This window comes from Hordeum vulgare, chromosome 1H, assembly GCF_904849725.1.
Source record: "Hordeum vulgare subsp. vulgare chromosome 1H, MorexV3_pseudomolecules_assembly, whole genome shotgun sequence".
Taxonomy (NCBI): domain Eukaryota; kingdom Viridiplantae; phylum Streptophyta; class Magnoliopsida; order Poales; family Poaceae; genus Hordeum; species Hordeum vulgare.
This window is the reverse complement of record NC_058518.1, coordinates 409,322,152-409,347,058: the sequence shown is the minus strand read 5'-3', so window position 1 is coordinate 409,347,058 and position 24,907 is coordinate 409,322,152.

Here is a 24,907-nt window from a genome sequence, read left to right as displayed (position 1 = left end):
TTGATTCACTTGACACGTGCGAACCATGCCTCATGGGCAAGATGACTAAAACTCCGTTCTCCGGAACAATGGAGCGTGCAAGTGACTTGTTGGAAATCATACATACCGATGTGTGTGGTCCGATGAGCGTAGAGGCACGCGGCGGATATCGTTATTTTCTCACCTTCACTGATGATTTGAGTAGATATGGTTATGTCTACTTAATGAAGCACAAGTCTGAAACATTTGAAAAGTTCAAGCAATTTCAGAGTGAAGTTGAAAATCATCGTAACAAGAAGATCAAGTTCCTACGGTCTGATCGTGGGGGTGAATATCTGAGTTTCGAGTTTGGTGCTCACTTAAGACAATGTGGAATTGTTTCACAGTTGACACCGCCTGGAACACCACAGCGTAATGGTGTGTCCGAACGTCGTAATCGTACTTTATTAGAGATGGTGCGATCTATGATGTCTCTTACCGATTTGACGTTATCGTTTTGGGGTTATGCATTAGAAACAGCTGCATTCACTTTAAATAGGGCACCATCAAAATCCGTTGAGACGACACCATATGAACTGTGGTATGGCAAAAGGCCAAAGTTGTCGTTTCTTAAAGTTTGGGGATGTGATGCTTATGTCAAAAAGCTTCAGCCTGAAAAGCTGGAACCCAAAGCGGAAAAGTGCATCTTCATAGGTTACCCAAAAGAGACAGTTGGGTACACCTTCTATCTCAAATCCGAGGGCAAAGTGTTTGTTGCTAAAAACGGAGCTTTTCTTGAGAAGGAGTTTCTCTCGAGAGAATTGAGTGGAAGGAAGATAGAACTTGATGAGGTTGTCGAACCTCTCATCCCTCTGGATGGTGGCGCATGGCAAGGGGAAACCTCTGTCGTTGCGACGCCGGTTGAGGAGGAAGTTAATGATGATGATCATGAAACTCCGGTTCAAGTTTCTGTCGAACCACGCAGGTCGACGAGACCACGTGCTGCTCCAGAGTGGTACGGTAATCCCGTCTTTTCAATCATGTTGTCAGACAACAATGAACCTGCAAATTATGAAGAAGCAATGGTGGGCCCAGATTCGAACAAATGGCTAGAAGCCATGAAGTCCGAGATAGGATCCATGTATGAGAACAAAGTGTGGACTTTGGAAGTACTGCCTGAGGGTCGTAAGTCTATTCAGAACAAATGGATCTTTAAGAGGAAGACGGACGCTGACTTCAATGTGACCGTTTATAAAGCTCGACTTGTGGCAAAGGGTTTTTCACAAGTTCAAGGAGTTGACTACGATGAGACATTCTCACCCGTAGCGATGCTTAAGTCCGTCAGAATCATGTTAGCAATAGCTGCATTTTTCGATTATGAAATCAGGCAGATGGATGTCAAAACGGCGTTCCTTAACGGTTTCCTGAAGGAAGAGTTGTATATGATGCAACCCAAAGGTTTTGTCGATCCTAAGAACGCTAACAAGGTGTGCAAGCTCCAGCGATCCATTTATGGACTGGTGCAAGCATCTCGGAGTTGGAACAAACGCGTGATCAAAGCATTTGGGTTTATACAAGTGGTTGGAGAATCTTGTATTTACAAGAAAGTGAGTGGGAGCTCTGTGGTGTTTCTAATATTATATGTGGATGACATATTGCTGATTGGAAACAACATAGAGTTTTTGGAGAGCATAAAGGATTACTTGAATAAAAATTTCTCTATGAAGGACCTAGGAGAAGCTGCTTACATTCTAGGCATTAAGATCTACAGGGATAGATCAAAACGCCTGATAGGACTTTCACAAAGCACATACCTTGATAAAGTTTTGAAGAGGTTCAAAATGGAATAGTCCAAGAAAGGGTTCTTGCCAGTTTTACAAGGTACGAGATTGAGTAAGACTCAGTGCCTAGCAACTGATGAGGATAGAGAGCATATGTGCACCGTCCCCTATGCTTCAGCCATAGGTTCTATCATGTATGCAATGTTGTGCACTAGACCGGACGTTAGCCTGGCCATAAGTATGGCAGGTAGGTTCCAGAGTAATCCAGGAGTGGATCACTGGACGGCGGTCAAGAATATCCTGAAATACCTGAAAAGGACTAAGGAGATGTTTCTCATGTATGGAGGTGACGAAGAGCTCGCTGTAAAAGGTTACGTCGATGCAAGCTTTGACACAGATCCGGACGACTCTAAGTCGCAAATTGGATACGTATTTATTCTTAATGGGGGTGCGGTAAGCTGGTGCAGTTCCAAGCAAAGTGTCGTAGCAGATTCTACATGTGAAGCGGAGTACATGGCTGCCTCGGAGGCGGCTAAGGAGGGTGTCTAGATGAAGCAGTTCATGACGGATCTTGGAGTGGTGCCAAGCGCACTGAATCCAATAACCTTGTTCTGTGACAACACGGGTGCCATTGCCTTAGCAAAGGAACCACGGTTTCACAAGAAGTCTAGACACATCAAACGACGCTTCAACCTCATCCGCGACTACGTCGAAGGAGAGGACGTAAATATATGCAAAGTGCACACGGATCTGAATATAGCAGACCCACTGACTAAACCTCTTCCACGGGCAAAGCATGATCAACACCAGAACTATATGGGTGTTAGATTTATTACAATGTAATTCGCATGATGATGTGAGGGCTAGATTATTGACTCTAGTGCAAGTGGGAGACTGTTGGAATTATGCCCTAGAGGCAATAATAATATAGTTATTATTATAATTCCTGTGTCAATATAATCGTTTATTATCCATGCTATAATTGTATTGAATGAAGACTTATATACATGTGTGGATACATAGACAAAACACTGTCCCTAGCAAGCCTCTAGTTGGCTAGCCAGTTGATCAAAGATAGTCAGTGTCTTCTGATTATAAACAAGGTGTTGTTGCTTGATAACTGGATCACGTCATTAGGAGAATCACGTGATGGACTAGACCCAAACTAATAGACGTAGCATGTTGATCGTGTCATTTTGTTGCTACTGTTTTCTGCGTGTCAAGTATTTGTTCCTATGACCATGAGATCATATAACTCACTAACACCGGAGGAATACTTTGTGTGTATCAAACGTCGCAACGTAACTGGGTGACTATAAAGATTCTCTACAGGTATCTCCGAAGGTGTTCGTTGAGTTAGTATGGATCGAGACTGGGGTTTGTCACTCCGTGTGACGGAGAGGTATCTCGGGGCCCACTCGGTAATACAACATCACACACAAGCCTTGCAAGCAATGTGACTTTGTGTAAGTTGTGGGATCTTGTATTACGGAACGAGTAAAGAGACTTGCCGGTAAACGAGATTGAAATAGGTATGCGGATACTAACGATCGAATCTCGGGCAAGTAACATACCGAAGGACGAAGGGAATGACATACGGGATTATATGAATCCTTGGCACTAAGTTTCAAACGATAAGATCTTCGTAGAATATGTAGGATCCAATATGGGAATCTTGGTCCCGCTATTGGATATTAACCGAGGAGTCTCTCGGGTCATGTCTACATAGTTCTCGAACCCGCAGGGTCTGCACACTTAAGGTTCGACGTTGTTTTATGCGTATTTGAGTTATATGGTTGGTTACCGAATGTTGTTCGGAGTCCCGGATGAGATCACGGACGTCACGAGGGTTTCCGAAATGGTCCGGAAACGAAGATTGATATATAGGATGACCTCATTTGATTACCGGAAGGTTTTCGGAGTTACCGGGAATGTACCGGGAATGACGAATGGGTTCCGGGAGTTCACCGGGGGGGGGGGGCAACCCACCCCGGGGAAGCCCATAGGCATTAGGGGTGGTGCACCAGCCCTTAGTGGGCTGGTGGGACAGCCCAAAAGAGCCCTATGCGCCATAGGAAGAAAAATCAAAGAGAAAAAAAAGAGGAGGTGGGAAAAGGGGGAAGGACTCCTCCTTCCAAACCTAGTTGGACTCGGTTTGGAAGGGGAGGGCTGCCCCCTTTGGCTCGGCCGAAACCCTTAGGGGTCCTTGGACCCCAAGGCAAGGCTCCCCCTCTTCCCCCTATATATACGGAGGTTTTAGGGCTGATTTGAGACGACTTTTCCATGGCAGCCCGACCACATACCTCCACGGTTTTTCCTCCAGATCGCGTTTCTACAGAGCTCGGGCGGAGCCCTGCTGAGATAAGATCACCACCAACCTCCGGAGCGCCGTCACGCTGCCGGAGAACTCTTCTACCTCTCCGTCTCTCTTGCTGGATCAAGAAGGCCGAGATCATCGTCGAGCTGTACGTGTGCTGAACGTGGAGGTGCCGTCCGTTCGGCACTAGATCGTGGGCCTGATCGCGGGACGGTTCGTGGGGCGGATCGAGGGATGTGAGGACGTTCCACTACATCAACCGCGTTCACTAACGCTTCTGCTGTACGGTCTACAAGGTTACGTAGATCACACATCCCCTCTCGTAGATGGACATCACCATGATAGGTCTTCGTGCGCGTAGGAAATTTTTTGTTTCCCATGCGACGTTCCCCAACAAGGCACGTATCATGTTGTTGCCATCAATGGTAAAAAGATGGGGTTTTTATCATTGGTTTGAGATTATCCCTCTACATCATGTCATCTTGCTTAAGGCGTTACTCTGTTCATCATGAACTCAATACACTAGATGCATGCTGGATAGCCGTCGATGTGTGGAGTAATAGTAGTAGATGCAGAAAGTACCGGTCTACTTGTCTCGGACGTGATGCATATATGTATGATCATTGCCTTAGATATCGTCATGACTTTGGGAGGTTCTATCAATTGCTCGATAGTTATTTGTTCACCCACCGTAATACTTGCTATTTTGAGAGAAGCCTCTAGTGAACACTATGGCCCCCAGGGTCTACTCCACACCATATTTTCAGCCTTACACTTTTTACTTCATTGCACCTTCCACCTTCAGATCTCACTTTGCAAACATTCTTGAAGGGATTGACAACCCCTTTACAGCGTTGGGTGCAAGCTCTTTTGTGTTTGTGCAACTACTCTGTACTTGACGAGATTCTCCTACTGGATTGATACCTTGGTTCTCAAACTGAGGGAAATACTTACTGCTCCTGTGCTGCATCACCCTTTCCTATTCAAGGGAAAAACCAACACAAGCCAGTCTCCGTCAACGTGTCAATTTATGGCGCTGTTGTTTTAGAAGTAGCAGAAGGATTTCTGGCGCCGTTGTCGGGGAAGGACTTTTGTTGCGGTAGCAGAAGAATTTGTGGCGCCGTTGCCAGGGAAGATCAAGTTAAGAACTCATCCAAGTAGGTGTCGCAAACTCTTCTCTTGCATTTACTTTGTTTGCCAGTTGCCTCTCGTTTTCCTCTCCCCCACTTCACCAATTTGCCTTTTTCGTTTGCCTTTCGTTCGCCCTTTTTCTCGCTTGCTCTTTGTTTGCTTGTGTGCTCGCTTGCTTTTATTAGTACTCCGTTCGTTAGGTGTCGCAAACTCATCTCTTACCATGAATGAAAACACCAAGCTTTGTGACTTCTCGAATACTAATAATAATTATTTTATTAGTACTCCGATTGCTCCCGCCACTAGTGCGGAGTCATACGAAATCAATGCCACTTTGCTGAATCTTGTTATGAAAGAGCAATTCTCCGGCCTTCCTAGTGAAGATGCCGCATCCCATCTCAATACCTTCATTGATCTTTGCGATATGCAAAAGAAGAGAGATGTGGATAATGGAGTGATTAAATTGAAGCTTTTTATTTCTCGTTGCGAGATCGCGCAAAAACTTGGTTTTCTTCTTTGCCCAAAAATAGTATCGATTCTTGGGATAAGTGCAAAGATGCTTATATATCCAAGTATTTTCCGTCGGCTAAGATTATCTCTCTCCGTAATGATATCATGAATTTCAAGCAACTTGATCATGAACATGTTGCACAATCTTGGGAGAGAATGAAATTAATGATTAGAAATTGTCCCGCTCATGGCTTGAGTCTTTGGATGATTATACAAATCTTTTACGCTGGCTTGAATTTCGCTTCTAGAAATATCTTGGACTCCGCCTCAGGTGGAACTTTCATGGAAATCACGTTAGGGGAGGCCACAAAGCTCCTAGACAATATCATGACGAACTACTCTTAGTGGCACACTGAAAGGTCACCTACTAGGAAGAAGGTACACGCTATAGAAGAAATTAACTCGTTGAGTGCTAAGATGGATGAGTTAATGAATTTGGTTGCTAGTAGAAGTTCTCCTTTAGATCCTATTGATATGCCCTTGTCTTCTTTGATTGAGAGTAGCAACGCTAGCTTGGACGTTAATTTTGTTGGTAGGAATAACTTTGGCAACAACAATGCTTTTATTGGAAACTATGTTCCAAGGCCTTTTCCTAGTAACTCCTCTAATAACTTTGGCAACTCCTACAACAATAGTCATGGAAATTACAATAGATTACCCTCTAATTTAGAGAGTAATATCAAAGAGTTCATCAACTCTCAAAAGATTTTCAATGCGTCCATAGAGGAAAAACTACGCAAAATTGACGATTTGGCTAAGAGCGTTGATAGAATGTCTAGTGATGTTGATGCTTTGAAAGTTAGATGCGCTCCTCCCAAGATCAACATGGATGAAACTTTGAAAGCTATGCTTGTTTCCATGATTGAGAGCCAAGAAAGAACCGCCCAAATTCGTGCTAGACATGAATGGCTTAAAAAGGTGTGTTCTCGTGATGAGAATCACGAAGATCTTAAAGTGCTTGGTGTGACTCTCATTGAATCTTTGTTTTCTTGTGTCAAACCTAATGATTATGGGGCTAGATATGAATCCACTTTGGTTGAGAAGTGCCCCAATGATTCGGAGTCCATCTATCTTGATGCTAAAAGCATAACAAGTGGAGTAGAAGATGTTAAAACTTTGAGTAGTAATGAAATTACTACCATGGATTTCAAGGAATTCAATTACGATAGTTGCTCCTTGATTGAATGCATTTCTTTGATGCAATCCATGTTAAACTCTCCACACGCTTATAGCCAAAACAAGGCCTTTACCGATCATATCGTCGAAGCTATGATAAAATCTCTTGAAGAGAAACTTGAATTGGAAGTCTCTATCCCTAGAAATCTTCATGATGAGTGGGAACCTACCGTCAAAATCAAAATCAAAAACTATGAATGCAATGCTTTGTGTGATTTGGGTGCTAGTATTTCTGCGATTCCAAAGTCTTTATGGGATGTTCTGGGTTTTAATGAGATTGAAGAGTGTTCTCTTAATTCACATCTTCCTGATTCTACTGTCAAGAAACCCATGGGAAGGATCAATGATGTTCTTATTATTGCAAATAGGAACTATGTACCCGTGGATTTCATTGTGCTTGACATTGATTGCAATCTTACATGCCCTATTATTCTTGGTAGACCTTTCCTAAGGACTATCGGTGCTATCATTGATATGAAGGAACGGAATATGAGATTTCAATTTCCTTTAAGGAAGGGCATGGAACACTTTCCTAGAAATAAAATAAAGATTGCCTTATGAATCCATGATGAGGGCCACTTATGGTTTGAGCACCAAAGACGATGATACGTGATTCTATCGCGTTTATGCCTAGCTAAGGGCATTAAACAATAGCGCTTGTTGGGAGGCAACCCAATGAATTTATCTTTTTCTTTCTGTTTTGTTGCGTCCACGCCATCACAATTCTGTTGTGATTGTGTTTTTTGTGTTTCTTTTGTGTTTGAGCCAAGAAAAACCTTTATGACTAGTCTTGGTATTGGTTGTTTGATCCTGCTGGAAAAAGATAGAAACCTTTTGCTCACGAGATGATTTTTCGTTTTTATTCATAAAGAGATTTTGAGTTGATTCTTTTTTCTTCTGGTTGATATGCCTTTTTCCCAAGCCGTCCTAATGTTTCAGATTTGTTGAGGTACCAGAAGTATACGAAGTATACAGATTGCTACAGACTGGTCTGTTTTTGACAGATTCTGTTTTTGTTGAGTTGGTTGCTTGTTTTGATGAAACTATGGTTACTATCGGGGGGGGGGGGTACTAGCCTTGGAAAAGTGATAATACAGTAGCCCAACACCAATAAAGATAGAATTCAAGTTTTCTATAGTAACAAAAGAAGTGGTAGTTTGTTTTCTTGTGCTAATGTTATCACGAGTTTCTGTTTAAGTTTTGTGTTGTGAAGTTTTCAAGTTTTGGGTGATGTTCTCACGGACAAAGAGATAAGGAGTGGAAAGAGCTCAAGCTTGGGGATGCCCAAGGCATCCCAAGCCAAATTCAAGGACACCAAAAAGCCTAAGCTTGGGGATGCCCCGGGAAGGCATCCCCTCTTTTGTCTTCAATCCATCAGTAACATTACTTGGAGCTATATTTTTATTCACCACATGATATGTGCTTTGCTTGGAGCGTCTTGTATCTTAGGAGTCTTTTCTTTTTGTTGTCACACAATCATCCTTGCTGCACACCTTTTTGAGAGAGAGAGAGACATGCACTCATCGTCATTTTTGCTAGAATGCTCATAGTGCTTCGTACTTATATCTTTTGAGCTAGATACTTTTGCTCTATGTGCTTCACTTATATTTTTTAGAGCACGGCGGTGCGTGACTTGGTAGTTGGATTATGCTATGAAAGTAGTCCCAAAGGTGATAGGTACCCAAAGAGGATACAAAAACCTCCATCTTCATGTGCATTGAGTAGAAAGAGAAGTCTTGATTCCTCTTAATTAGTTTTGAGATGTGGATTCGGTAATATTAAGTGCTATGTTAGTAGGGTGTTGTGAATCTAGAAATACTTGTGTTGAAGTTAGTGATTCCCGTAGCATGCACGTATGTTGAACCTCTATGTTTGAAAGTCGGAGCATAATTGATCTATTGATTGTCATCCTTTGTGTTGAGGTCGGGATCGCGCGATGGTTAACACCTACCAACTGTTCCCCTAGGAGTATGCGTTTAGGACTTTGTTTCGATTACTAATAAAAACTTTCGCAACAAGTATGTGAGTTCTTCATGACTAATGTGAGTCCGTGGTATAGATGCACTTTCACCTTCCACCATTGTTAGCCTCTCTAGTGCCGCGCAATTCTCGCCGGTGCACAAACCCACCATATGACTTCCTCAAAATAGCCACCATACCTACCTACTATGGCATTTTCATAGCCATTCCGAGATATATTGCCATGCAACTCCCACCGTTCCGTCTCATGACTTGTGCCGTCATTCTCATATTGCCATTGCATGATCGTAAGATAGCTAGCGAGATGTTTCAACGTCATACGCCATGCTAGATCCTTGCACATCCCGGTACACTGCCGGATGCATTTCTTATAGAGTCATCATCATTTTGAGCTGTGAGTAAATAAAAGTGTGATGATCATCATTATTAGAGCATTGTCCCATGTGAGGGGAAAAAAAGAGAGGCCAAAGAGCCCAAAAATAAAAAATAGAAAATAGAAAAGAAAAAAAAAGAGGCCTAAGAGCCACAAAAAAAGAGAGAGAAAAAGAGAGAAGGGACAATGCTGCTATCTTTTTCCACACTTGTGCTTCATAATAGCACCATGTTCTTCATGATTTAGAGCTTCTTGCTTTGTCACTACCATATGCTAGTGGGAATCTTCATTATATAACTTCGCTTGTATATTCCAATGATGGGCTTCCTCAAAATTGCTCTGAGTCTTCGTGAGCAAGCAAGTTGGATGCACACCCACTAGTTTTCCTTTTGAGCTTTCACATACTTATAGCTCTAGCGAATCTCTTGTATGGCAATCCCTACTCATTCACATTGATATCTATTAATGGGCATCTCCATAGCCTTTTGATACGCCGAGTCAATGTGACCATCTCCTCCTTTTTGTCTCACAACCACCACCACACTCTATTCCACCTATAGTGCTATATCCATGGCTCACGCTCATGTATTGCGTGATAGTTATAAAAAGTTTGATAAAGTAAGAGTGCGAAAACAATTACTTGGCCAATACCGGGGTTGTGCATGATTTACATTAGTTGTGTGAGGATGATGGAGCATAGCCAGACTATATGATTTTGTAGGGATAACTTTCCTTGGCCTTGTTATTTTGAAAGTTCATGATTACTTTGCTAGTTTGCTTGAAGTATTATTGTTTTCATGTCAATAGCAAACTATTGTTTTGAATCTTACGGATCTGAACATTCATGTCACGTGAAAGATGTTGCAAAGGACAACTATGCTAGGTAGCATTCCACATCAAAAATTCATTCTTTATCACTTCCCTAGTCGAGGACGAGCAGGAGTTAAGCTTGGGGATGCTTGATACGTCTCCAACGTATCTATAATTTTTGATGGTTTCATGTTATTATCATGTCAAACTTTGGATGTTTTGCATGCCTATTATATATTTTTGTGACTAACTTATTAACTCAGTGCCAAGTGCTAGTTCCTGTTTTTCCATGTTTTTGACCCCTTTGAGAGGAGATTTTGAAACGGAGTCCAAACGGAATAAAATCCCGAAAAAGAACTTTTTCATAACGGAAGGAGATCAGGAGACTTGAGAGCCAAGCAGGGGGGCCCAGGGGCCCCACAATCCCTCACCCCACGGCCAGGGGGGAGGCCGCAGCCCACAGGCTTGTGGCCCCCTGGACCTCCTTTGCCCTAGGGTTTGTGCCTATATATCCCCAAAAATTCCAGAAAAATCAGGAGATCATCGAAAGTACTTTTCCACCGTCGCAACCTTCTGTCTCCGCAAGATCCCATCTGGGGCACGTTCTGGTTCCCTGCCGGAGGGGGATTCGGACACGGAGGGCTTCTTCATCAACACCATGACCTATCCGATGATGCGTGAGTAGTTCACCATAGACCTCCGGGTCCATAGCTAGTAACTAGATGGCTTCTTCTCTCTCTTGGATCTTCAATACAAAGTTCTCCATGATCTTCATGGAGATCTATCCGATGTAATCTTCTTTTGCAGTGTGTTTGTCGAGATCCGATGAATTGTGGATTTATGATCAGATTATTTATGAATCTTATTTGAGTTTGTTCTGATCTCTCTTATGCATGATTTCATATCCTTGTAATTCTCTTCGAGTTGTGGGTTTTGTCTGGCCAACTAGATCTATGATTCTTGCAATGGTAGAAGTGCTTGGTTTTGGGTTCATACCGTGCGGTGACCTCACCCAGTGACAAAAGGGGTAGCGAGGCACGTATCGTGTTGTTGCCATCAAGGGTAAAAAGATGGGGTTTTCATCATTGGTTTGAGACTATCCCTCTACATCATGTCATCTTGCTTAAGGTGTTACTCTGTTCGTCATGAACTCAATCCACTAGATGCTTGCTGGATAGCGGTCGATGTGTGGAGTAATAGTAGTAGATGCAGAAAGTACCAGTCTACTTGTCTCGGACGTGATGCCTATATGTATGATCATTGCCTTAGATATCGTCATGACTTTGCGCGGTTCTATCAATTTCTCAACAGTAATTTGTTCACCCACCATAATACTTGCTATTTTGAGAGAAGCCTCTAGTGAACACTAGGGCCCCAAGGGTCTACTCCACACCATATTTTCAGCCTTACACTTTTTACTTCACTGCACTTTCCGCCTTCAGATCTCACTTTGCAAACAATCTTGAAGCGATTGACAACCCCTTTACAGCGTTGGGTGCAAGCTCTTTTGTGTTTGTGCAGGTACTCTGGACTTGACGAGATTCTCCTACTCGATTGATACCTTGGTTCTCAAACTGAGGGAAATACTTACTGCTCCTGTGCTGCATCACCCTTTCCTCTTCAAGGTAAAACCAACGCAAGCAAGTCTCCCTCAACGTGTCAATTTCTGGCGCTGTTGTTTGAGAAGTAGCAGAAGGATTTCTTGCGCCGTTGCCGGAGAACGACTTTTGTTGCCGTAGCAGGGATGCTCCAAGAATAGCACATAACATATGAAGTGATAAAAATATAGAATGGAGAAGGATGAACTGATGATTGTTGATGGAGAAGGGGATGCACGGGGGCATCCCCAAGCTTAGATGCTTGAGTATCCTTGAATATTTCTTGGGTTTCATGGGGGAATCCCCAAGCTTGAGCGGTTGACACTCCTGGATCTTCTTTCATCATCTTCCTTCGCATACTTGAAAACTCCCTTCATACGAAACTCATCATAAGCTGATTAGAGTGGTTTGTACCAATAATAAAATAATTTATTCCCTACTAGAAATAAAGATTTTCATGAAGAGCTACCGTTTCTCAAGATTGCCGAAACATTTTTGCAAAGAAAAAGCAAGCTTAAGATTTGCAAAATGATGAAAACGCAAAACGTGGCAGAATCTCGGAAAAGAGAATAGCAGGTAGTAAATAATTGTTTTGGGGCACTTTTGCAACTCAAATGAAAAACTCCGAACAGATGCCAGAAATACAATTATATAGAGCATATTTTCAAAACAATTCATATCAAAAAGATGATCTGGTGATTTTTGGCGAATTTTTCCGTCAAGCAGACAAAATATATTTCTGGACAACATGTCACAATTTTTGAACTTTCTTGCAATCGGAGGCTAAAACTTGGCACAAAGCTTGAATATAAAGATACAATGATGTTGCTACAGTAGTAACAAGCATCAAGACCACTAAAACTGAAAGTAAAAACAAATTGGGTTGCCTCCCAACAAGCGCTTTCTTTTATGCCTTTGAGCTATGCATGATGCAAAAGGATCAAGTATTATCAACTCCATAAGAATAACTTGCCCGAAAAACGAATTCATAAGGTAACTTAATCTTCTTTCGAGGGAAGTGTTCCATTCCCTTTTTAAGGGGAAATTGGAATCTAATGGTCCCTTCTTCCATGTCAATGATAGCACCAACGATGCGGAGAAAAGGACATACCAAAATAATTGGACATGAGGGATCACACTCAATCTCCATAATAAGAAAATAAACGGGCACATAATTATCATTGACAACAATAAGAACATCATCAATTCTCCCAAAAGGTTTCTTTATGGAATAATCAACAAGACGAACACGAAAAGAACATTGATCAAAAGGTTTTAAATCAAGCATATCATACATTCTTTTGGGCATGACGGAGGCACTAGTTCCAACATCATATAAAGCAAAGCGAGAGATATTATTAAATTTAATCTTGACCATAGGATCTCAACCATCTTCTAGTTTTCTAGGAATAGAAGTCTCTAGCTTGAGCTTATCCTCCCTATCTTTGATAAGAGCATTGTTAATATGCTCGGTGAAGGCAATATTGAGTGTACTAGTGTGGGGGTATTTAGCCATTCTTTGCAAAAAAAAGTGATAACTTCGGAAAGACTACAATTGTCAAAATCAAGATTACTACCATTATTTAAAGTGGTGGTGATGTCATCTAAGCTCATTCTTTTGGTAGTCTCTAAGTTCAAAGGACCTTCTTGTCCTAAAGTTGAGGTATTAGCATCACCATTAATAGGTCCATTGGGACTAGGGATGTGATAAGTGCTAATAGTTTTGAGATCCTCAACAACTTGTATAGTAGCAAGGGTAGTGTGTGTAGGAAGGCTCTTAATCCTATCTTCCTCTTCTTTTTCTCTAGCCCATTTATCCTTAAGTTTGCCTAGGATTCTTATGTTCTCATTAATTTGGACTTGGATAACATTCATGGGTGTGGTGTTCCTTTCCTCAAGGGGGGAAGTTCTAATTGTAAGCATCTCTACATCATGAGCTGTGTTGTCTACCTTTAAAGAGAGACTATCTAATTTTTCTAATTTCTCTTCTACACTCTTGTTGAAGGCTTTTCGAGAATTGATAAAGTCTTTAAGCATGCTCTCTAATTCAGAAGTGGAGCTTTTGGTGCTAGGATAAGTGATGTTGTTCCCATAGTTGTTGGATGGGAACGGTCTAGGATTGCTACCAAAATTACTCCTATAAGCATTATTATTAAAGTTGTTCCTAGAGATAAATTTAACATCAACTTGCGCTCTTTCTTGAGAAACCAAAGAATTTAAAGGAACATCATGAGGATCAATAGGAGCTTGTTTAGTAAGTAAAGTCATTATCATGTCAACCTTATCATTAAGGGAGGAGATCTCCTCAACAGAGTTCACCTTCCTACCCGTTGGAGCTCTCTCGGTGTGCCATTGAGAATAATTTGTCATCATCTCGTCCAATAGTTTCGTGGCAGCACCAAGTGTGGTTGACATAAAGGTTCCTCCCGCGACCGAGTCCACCAGATTTCGTGAGTTAAAGTTCAATCCTGCATAGAAAGTTTGGATAACCATCCAAGTAGTCAAACCATGTGTAGGGCAATTCATAACAAGAGATTTCATACATTCCCAAGTTGGGCAACGTGTTCATTATTGAGTTGCCTAAAATTCATAATGTTACTTCTTAACTGGATAATTTTAGCACGCAGGTAATACTTCCCAATAAAAGCATATTTGCACTTATGCCAAGAATCTATGCTATTCCTAGGCAAAGATTGAAGCCACACTTTAGCTCGTCCTCTCAAGAAGAAAGGAAAAAAAGCTTAAGTTTAACAATATCACCATCTACTTCTTTATATTTTTGCATATCACAAAGCTCAACAAAATTATTCAACTGCAAAGCAGCTTCATCTCCAGCACTGGAAAATTGATCTTTCATATCAAGGTTCAGTAAAGCAGGTTTAATCTCATAGGAGGTTGCCTGAGTGGCGGTAGCAGCAATAGGAGTGCAGATAAAGTCATTGTTGTTGTGACTAGTGAAGTCACACAACTTAGTGTTCTCAGTGGAACCCATAGCAGCAGCAACAAGCAAGAACGAAGCAATTCATTTTTTTGTGGTTTTTGGTATAAGACTCTAACGCAAAAACTAGGAAGAAAACTAACAAGACTAAAAGCAAAGGTAAAAGATAGCGTGCAACTCCCCTATCTTGAAGACTGGAGTCCCCGGCAACGGCACCAGAAATTTTCTTGATGACGAGTAGATGGATATACTTCTCGCCCCTCGTTGGTTACCCCAAGTGGAAGGTGGAGATGTAGTCAGTAGCAGATTTCCCTTACACGGGGACTGTAAGGTTTATCGAACCAGGAGAACTCCGAGGATCAACAAGTAGGTGCCTACTGCTCTGGCGCTAGCAGAAGACGTGGACCTGCACTCACAACAAATAACTTTGCTCCCAACGAGTTCATAGAGGTTGTCAATCTCTCCGGCCTTGTAGTTTGCAAAGGATCAAAACACAAGCGGGAATAGTGATAGTGATTGCAACGGAAAAGTAAATAAAAGAAGTAAACGGTGGAGGTGTAAGCAATGGTGGTAATATGGACCTGAGTCACATGATGTTCACTAGTGATGTCTCTCTCCCAAAAGACGATAAATAACTATGCTGGGTATACAAATTACAGCTGGGCAATTAACAGAATTATAAACGCACCGCAATGCTAATCATGCTACAAGAAAGTTAGAGGCTCAAATGTAATGGGTAATACGCCAAGACAAGTAGACCGTTTATCCATCAACATCTACTCTCTAATCATCCACCTTGAGATATCTATCCAGAACATCTCCTTGGTATTAAGTTGCTAGCCCCATCCAAAGTGTAAACTCAAAGCAACGGACAACTGCATTAATGAACTTTGTGTAAGGTAAACAATACTTGCAACCGTGGTTACAAGCACCATTGTTTTCTCCCTGGTGGCAACAACACATCCCCTAGTCTCATGTTTCTGTCACTCAAGCTAGACATTAGGGGGCATGAACCCACAATCATGCCTAATGCTCCCTCTTGGCGTTACAATCTACTACTCGGCCAAAGCAATAAAAAGCAATGGAGAACATGCACGAATTATCGGAGATGATTTCCCCGCCCCGATAGGGTTCTCGAAAGGCTCCACATGGTTTTTTCGTTGATATAGAGAGTTGTAGCGACGAAGCTCTCTTTATTTTTGTGGTTTATGGTATATATGGAATTTTCCAGCATTGGAATAATGCCGGACGGAGCCACGTGGGCCCCATAAGTATGAGGGCGTGACCGAGGGGGTCGCGTCCTCTTAGATTTTGGACCATAGGTGGCTCCCCTCCGGTGGTTCTTCGCTCCAATATTTCTTATTTCCTCCAGGAAAAAAATATAAAAAAAGTTTCGATAGATTCCAAGAACTTTCATTTTCTACACAAAAACAACACCATGGTAATTCTGCTGAAAACGGTGTTAGTCCGGGTTAGTTGTAAATAAATCATATAAAGTGCATCACAACCATATAAAAGGATTGTAAACATAGGAAAACATGGTATGTATACTTCATAAATTATCGATAGATTGGAGACGTATCAACGCTTAGCTCTGTATCTTTGAACTTTTTGGTAACTTGTTGGCAAAGGGGGAGAAGTGTATAGATAATTAGGGCTTCGAGAGAGTATGTGTTGCTCTTATCATTTTGAAAACAGTTGACCTTGTTGTGATTTGTCATACGCTCTATGTTTGATGCTACTATTTCCTATCATTGAGATATCTATGTGATGATTATTCACTCGTTATTGGATTTATGCGCTCTGTAATTCATTCATATCATTTATGCGAACAACCAAGATGTATTTGACATGGAAGAGTGACCCATGATCCTAATCGATTATGCATTTGCATTCACACACAAATTTATAATAATACACAAATTTAGGGGGAGCTCTTATTATCACATACTTCTCAACGCGACGATGCTATTCATTGATTATATTTTATGTCAAAGATTTGATCTATATGTTGTCATCAATTACCAAAAATGAGAGATTGAAAGCACAACTTCTCCCTAGGTGGTTTTGGTAATTAATAACAACATATATACCACTGGACTAATGATTCTATCTAGTATATTTCAGGAAAAGTTAATTAATGGATTGGCTAAGGATTATGAGGAGAACCCCTAGATGCAAGGAATAGGATTGGGCAAGCTTCAAGCTTCAAGACTCTACATTTTACATTTTGTGAGAAATTGCATTTGAGTATGTAGATAAGTCAATACTATTAATAAGGGATGAGGTGTCTATGATGATCTATTTGCTCAAGTGCTTAGAGATAAGCAACCAAAAATACTCATGAAATTATCCCACAAATAATCTGTCAGAAACCCAGTGTCAAAATCGGTGCCACGAGTACTTCCAAATCGGCCCTACCGATTTTCACCCTAGACACAACCTATGCCAAGCCCTAACATCTCCGTACCACCAAGTTTGGTTTTGGTCTGACCGAAAAACAGTGATATACTCCGTGGATAACCATTTGCTAAAATTGGAATTTTTGAGTTTTGCAAATCGGTGCCACCGAGTCTGGTAACTCCCTAAGCCATCCAAAATCAGACCCTCCGAGATTCATATATCGGTCTCACTGAAAAGCCTAAAGTTGCCACATTTTGCACTAGTCGGTGCAACGGAGTTTATACTTCGATTTCATTGAGTTGGTTGTAACGGTTGCATTTTTGGGGATGCCTATGTATACCCCTCCACGAGCCTCTCATTCGTAGAGGAAGCACTCAGAACGAATCAACACTTGCCCATCCATGTTCTGAGAGAGAGCCACTTTCTCATGTGTTGAGATCAAGATATTCCAATCCTACCATATGAATCTTGATTTCTAGCCTCCCCAGGTTGCTTTCCACCAAATCAGTCTCTTCTACCCAAGCCAAAACCGTGAGAGAGTGATTGAATGTTGAGGAGACTATCTTTTGAAGCACAAGATCAAGGAGTTCATCATACTACCACATATATTACCTTTGGGACAGTGGTGTCTCTTAGATTGGTTAGGCGTCGCTTGGGAGCATCCTACTTCATGTGGACTTGAACCAAGAAGTTTGTACGAGCAAGGAGATCGCTACTTCATGAAGATCTACCCCGAGTGAGGCTAGTCCTTCGTGGAGGTAAGCCATGGTGGAATAGACATGGTTGCTTCTCCATGGATCCTTTGTGGCTTGAGACCTCCGTTGACACTCACGGCCGTTACCCTCCATGGGTTGAAGTCTCCATCAACGCGGACGTACGATAGCACAACCTATCAGAACTACACCAAAAATCTTCGTGTCAATATTTGTGTTTGATATTCCTATCCCTACCCTCTATTTACATGTGCATGTCTTTACTTTTCACTAATATACTCTTATACTTGCATGCGTAGGGTGTACTTGACTTGCTACAATTGCTAAAATTTGCCCACAACTAAAATTGGGAAAATAAGTTTTTATTTGGTCAAGTAGTCTAATCACCCCGCTCTAGATATACTTCGGATCCTACAAATACTCCGAGCCCCTCTCAAGCATCATATGGCCATTGAACAACTGGACTTGCATCCACAACTCGCACCGCTTGTTGGTGGAGAGGCTGATGACACGTGGAGAGTTCAGGACCAGCCATTTCCCCTTCATTGGCCTGAAGGCAATCGGGATGACCAGCATGGCGATATCCTCCTTGTCCTTGCTGTGCATGTAGAACTTGTTGGGTTCGAGTGCACCTTCCTCGTGGCCGGTCTTCGCCCCCCCCCCCCCACCAGCGCATTGGTCCATTATCATGGTGGCTGCTAAGTCGGGCACCTCCCCCATCTTAAGCCATTTATTGGTGCGATGAGGCTCCTCCGTTAGCTGTGCCTCACTCTGTCTTCATTATCTTGTGAGTTAAGTGGACGATAGTAAGCAAAGTAGTGATGATGATTGGCAGTTGCACCATGAGTACCCTAGACAGTATCAATGTGGCAAGAATAACGAAAAATGCATCAATATACCATGAATCTAAAGCCGATGGTATTCTCATGTAAGCAGTAGCAATATCACATTGCTCTGGTTCAACCCAAATAGAGTGGATTTGTATCGAATCGGGTCCAATCCAATAAAGTGGGAACACCCAAATCTAGTATTGCCCTCGCCATTACACGAAGTACAAATAGAACCCTAACTATGAACTCATCTACAAGGGGGAACAAATTGAAGCTTACCGGAGCGGATAACGCTGTAGCGTAGGCTGGAAGAGAAGAAAACCCTCGCGGGAACAGGGGTATTGCCACCACCAAAGATGACCTGGCAATTTCGAGGGCCGAGGTTGTGGTCCGCGTCGCGGGCCGGCTGAAGGAGGAGTGCAGCGTCCTCAAGTTCCCTTCCCCTTGCACCATACACACGGGAGAAAACCCTTGAATGGGAGTAAAAATACCTCCATAAGTCGGGCGTGCCACCGTCGCAGGCAGTGGTGTTTGTAACCCCGCCCTCGTCGAGCCCAGGATGACAAGGTCCTGCACTGGTGGCGGAGCCGGAGCGCACGACGGGCATTGGCCCGTGGTGGCGGCATGCTGCAGAAAGGGGACGACACTCGGAGAACCACGCTTAGATCCCGACAGGAAGAAGCGATTGTGGCAATCCGCCTATCCTAGATGGGGTTGCTGCCGACGATGAGGGGAGTGGGTGGGGTGGTGCGGCGAAGTCTTTGCCATCGAAGACACTGAAGGAGCAGCGAGAGAGAAAGAGAGCGAGTGTGTATGAATTACCGTGGAAGATGACTCGAGAGAGCGTGAGAAGTTATGAGACGTTCCATCGTCTTCCACACTTTATCATGCGTGGCTGCCTTGCAAAAAACATTTCATGGAGCACATACAACCATACAACCATACTCACACTTTACAAGAAGCTGCTTTGAGTTCCGTGGAGACGAGAAAACTCATGCAGCACATACAACCATACATATAAAAACATTTCAGGCCTCTTCGATATAGAGTATGGCAAAACTCAGGAAATGGAAAAAATAGAAGAACAAGAGAAGCAACTAATTGTAAAACAGAGGAATTGAAACATGAGAAAAAAACAAAGGTTACACGTTCGGCTGTGGTTAGAAAACAGAGGAAAGTTTTTCAGTGAGAGATAGTTTCTCAAATATTCTATTTGACACAAGGCCCACACTGACACATACATCAAACTTTCTTCGTCTAAAATAAATGCCTTAACTTTATATTTATTTTTAATATAAAATTGTATTAACCACGAGACACTTATTTTAAAATGAAGTATACTTTATTTGTTGAAATAGACTTGCACCCGTATAGGAGTACTGTTTAATTTTGTTAACACACCAGCATGCCTCGGGCATCCGCCCAAACCAGAGCTCCGGCTGGATTTTTCTCTTCTCGTGAAAAGCAAAGGAAAGCAAACATTTCCGCAGTAACGTTTTCTTTTTGAGGATCCATTTCCGCAGGAACTGGTGAAGTCATTCTTGTGAGACGAACGGCCTCGTAGGATATGTTTCCAAAGGAACGTGGACATGTACAATTCCCCCAAAATTCCTGTAAAGCGAACAGGCCCTTCGTATAGACGTAGCAGAGTGCAATTAAGTATAAATCTTTTTTTTATTTTTTTTATTTTTAAGCACAGCGAAGACTCCCCTAGCATAGGCTAGGGTTTATATCCTTGCGGCGACTCCCCGCCGCAAGTCCACCTTACCATCGATCTTGCCGTCTCACGGATTGATCATCGCCGAACCCTTCCACCCAAAACTTCCCTCCCTCCGCCTCCGTGTCCCGGCCGGCGGGGTCTAGGGTTGCGCGTGGTGCAGGTTCTCGGCCGTTCGACATGGCGTCGGCGTCAGACGCTTTCTCGTCCAGAAATCGTGGATCCCAAGGAAAAGATGATGACTTGGGTGACTTCTTTGATAAGTTGGATCTCCAGGAGGAGGAATTTGAGGATGTGGTCGTCGAAGAGGAAGCCCCGGAGCTGCTAAACGAAATTCGTTGGATAGCCCTAGCTAGGGTTCAAAGACATGCGTGCAGCATGGAATTGCTCCTAGGTTGTTCGGTTCACGCCAATAGGCCCCAACCTTTTTGTGGTTCAAGTGTATTGCCTTGGTGATTGGGATCGTATCATGGACCAAGGGCCATGGCTGTTCCGTAACATGGCTGTCTTATTAACTCAGTATGATGGATTCAAAAAAGCTGAACAGGTGTCGATATTGTATATGCCAATCTGGCTTCAGATCCACAAGTTGCCAGATGGATACTGCAGACACGAGCTAATCGTGAAGCTCCTGCGATCGGCTAGAGAAGTGCTACAAACCAGGATTAATGGTAATTCTCGTGGGGATTATGTTAGGGTCAGGGTGAGACATGACATCAGGAGGCCCCTTACTAGGTTTGTTAGCATTGTTAAAGGAAAGAACCACAGTGTGTATGCGGTGAGGTATGAGAAGCTTGCAAGATTTTGTAGTGTCTGTGGAATCATTGGGCATGAGCATAAGGAGTGCGGCAATGGGGTGCTTGCAGAGGAAGATCTGAAATTCGGTGACTATCTGTATGCAGAACCACCGGGTCGTGTTTGTCAGGATTGGGATGGGAACCGTAATGGGAAAAAGTCCAATGCTGATCTATCAATTCCCATACCAACAGCAAGGAAGGAAGGGGGACTGGGTGAAGGGGACCTGAAGGACATGGTGTCTAGTCCACATAAACCATCCCAAACCATAGATATGGATCTCGACAAGACATCTCGCAAGCGGCTAAACATGGAGGAAGGGGTAGTGTCCCCCCCCGGTAGAGGGTTTATCTATCCCTGCTGGAGGACGGCTTCTGATCACGGATGGTAAAGAAACGGGGGAGGCAACGTCTCCGAGCAACAGCTCGGGTGGTAAACGAGCTAAGATAGCTGGTGAACAATCAACATCTGAAAATCTTTCGGCAGGCTCCCAGGCGGAGCGCCGCCAGTCCCAATGAGTCACCTATTTTGGAACCGTCGGGGTCGGGGAACCGCCGAACAGTTCGTGAAGTTGGGGCTCTTGTAAAAGCCCATTCCCCAAGCTTGGTCTTTCTTGCGGAAACAAGACAGCCAAGTGCGAAAGTTGAAAGAATGAAGTGGAAGCTAGGGTTGAGAGGTTTTTGTGGTGTGGACTGTGATGGAAGGGGGGGTGGTCTTGCACTCTTTTGGGATGAATCCCTCCATGTGAAAATTCTTGATTCTTGCAAAAGATACATTGATGCTAGTATAGTAGATCAAGGCTCTAGGAAAAGTTGGAGGTCCACCTTCGTATATGGGGAACCACGTGTTGAACGTCGCCAGTTTATGTGGGAACATCTGATCAGATTATAGGGGATCTCGGCCCTCCTGTGGGTAGTTTGTGGAGATTTCAATGAGGCACTATGGCAACATGAACACTTCTCGAGGACCACCAGAGGTGAGAACCAGATGGAAGCATTTAGGGACACCTTGTTTGTCTGCGAGCTGATGGACCTGGGGTTTTCGGGAGCACCTTTCACATACGATAATGGTCAGACTGGGCAGGGTAATGTCCGGGTGAGGCTAGACCGGGCGTGTGCTATGGAAGAATGGCGGGAGGAGTTTCCGTATGCGAGGGTGCAACATCTGGTTTCCCCACGCTCCGATCACTGCCCCATATTGCTTGCCCTGGATGTCACCGAGGATCGCAGGCGCAAGGGATCACCAAAATACGAGATCATGTGGGAACGAGATAAAACACTCCCCGACATAATCTCGCGGGCGTGGTCGCGATCACGTCCCGAGGGTGATTTGGGTAGTGTGGCCACGTCTCTGAAGACGGTCATGACAGATCTTCGGAAGTGGAGCAAGGAGAACTTTGGACAGGTGCAGAAGCAAATCGAGAGCCTGCGTACAGAACTAGAAACTTTGCATCTCAATAGCATGGATCGCACTCTGATCCGTCAGAAGATGGCAACTATGGACGAGCTATTATATCGGGAGGAGATGATGTGGCTGCAACGGAGCCGTATTGTCTGGTTGAAGTAGGGGGATCGGAACACAAACTTCTTCCATCGGCAAGCGGTGTGGCGAGCTAGGAAAAACAATATTCGGAGACTACAGAAGTTTGATGGGTCGTGGTGCAACTCCCCATCAGATATGGAATGTATGGATGCATCTTATTTCAAAGAGGTGTATACGAAGGACCCTACGATAGTGCCGGAGGCAGCTCTTGCGGTGATAGAACCAAAAGTATCGGATGCAATGAATGAGCGTTTGCTTGCACCCCTCTCCGACAAAGAGATATCCGATGCGCTATTCCAAATTGGCCCGTTCAAAGCACCAGGCCCGGATGGTTTTCCGTCTCGTTTCTATCAGAAAAACTGGAGTTTCCTGAAGGAAGAAATCTTTGCAGCTGTTCGTCAGTTCTTCATTACTAGTCATATGCTGGATGGGGTTAATGATACGTGCATTGTTTTGATCCCAAAGATCCAACACCCGGTCTCGCTTAAAGACTTCCATCCTATATCCTTATGTAATGTGATATATAAGATAGTGTCAAAATGCATGGTAAATCGCCTCAGACGTTTCTTGCAGAGCTTATTTCTGAGAATCAGAGTGCTTTCATCCCAGGTCGATTAATCTCAGACAATTCCATTATTGCCTTTGAGTGCATCCACCATATCCAGACTTCTCCAGGGAACAAGGATCTTTGTGCTTTCAAGCTGGATTTATCAAAGGCCTATGATCGGATTGATTGGGACTTCCTTGAGCAAGCACTTTTGAGATGGGGTTTTGCTCCTCAATGGGTTAAGCAAACCATGGAGTGTGTCCGGTCGGTGCGGTATTCAGTGAAGTTTAATGGGCGTCTTCTGGAGCAGTTCTCACCCTCACGTGGTTTACGGCAAGGTGACCCGTTATCACCCTTTTTATTTCTGTTTGTGGCTGACTCCCTATCTTCTCTTTTAAATAAGGCAGTCCAACAAAGGGGTCTAGAGGCTATTAAAATTTGTAGAAGAGCTCCAGCTATCTCACACTTGTTATTTGCGGATGATTCACTGCTTTTCTTCAATGCAACTACTGATTCGGCGTCGATTGTCAAGGATGTTTTGAGCACTTATGCCTCAGCTACGGGTCAACTTATTAACCCCTCTAAGTGCTCCATCCTATTTTCCGAAGGCTGTCCATCTGAAGTTGCAGAGCAGATTAAGTTGATCCTAGGTATCACACAGCAGGAATTCGAGCCAAAGTATTTGGAGTTACCAGTACCAGAAGGGAGAATGCATAAAGGGCGCTTTGAATCCTTGCAATCCAGATTGAGTAAGTGCTTGGTGGATTGGAGTGAAAAATACTCTTCCTTTGCGAGCAAGGAGGTCCTTATAAAAGCTTATTCCGGTCTATGTCATGAGCATCTTTAAACTACCTTTCTATGTTTGTGACGACCTGTCTAAAATGATGAGACAGTACTGGTGGGGAGTGGAGAATGGGAAGAAGAAGATGGCTTGGGTTGCTTGGGAGCGCATGACACTTCCTAAAGCCCAAGGGGGTATTGGTTTCAGAGATATGCGCGCCTATAACCAGGCCTTGCTAGCAAAGCAGGCTTGGAGACTTTTAACATCACTAGACTCGCTTTGTGCTAGACTCCTCCGAGCAAAGTATTTTCCTAATGGCAGTCTAATGGACACAGTTTTCCCAGCTAACAGTTCAGCAGTTTGGAAGGGCATTGAGCACGGGTTGCAACTAGTTAAACGTGGAATGATTTGGCGGGTTGGCAATGGGGCAAGCATTAGAGTTTGGAGGGATCCTTGGATACCTAGGGGCCCTCCGTTTACTCCTATTCTACCTAAACGGAATTGCCGTCTTAACAGAGTCCAGAATTTCCTTGATGATCGGGGGAATTGGCAGCTAAACCTGCTACACCAACACTTCTGCCAACCAGACATCGATGCCATCCTGAAGATATGTACCTCTTCTAACCAACAGGAAGACTTTATCTCCTGGCCTTGGGATAAATCTGGGAATGTTACAGTCCGTAGTGCCTATCATTTTGCTATGTCATCGGTAAGGGACCAGGTTAGTCCGGGTTCTGCAAGCGATGCACCCACTGGCGATCGCCCGATCTGGAAGCTGGTGTGGAGTGCTGATGCTCCCCCAAGATGAGGCATTTTGCATGGCAGGTTATCTCAGGTTCTCTACCCACAAATGCAGAAAAGTTCAGACGTCACATTGGGAACTCAGGCCACTGCAGTCTATGTGATAGAGAGGAGGAGTCGTCATTTCATGCGTTGTTGGTCTGTCCTAATGCCGCTCTAATGTGGGATACAATGCAGCTATCGTGGCCACTACCTAATCGGGTGGA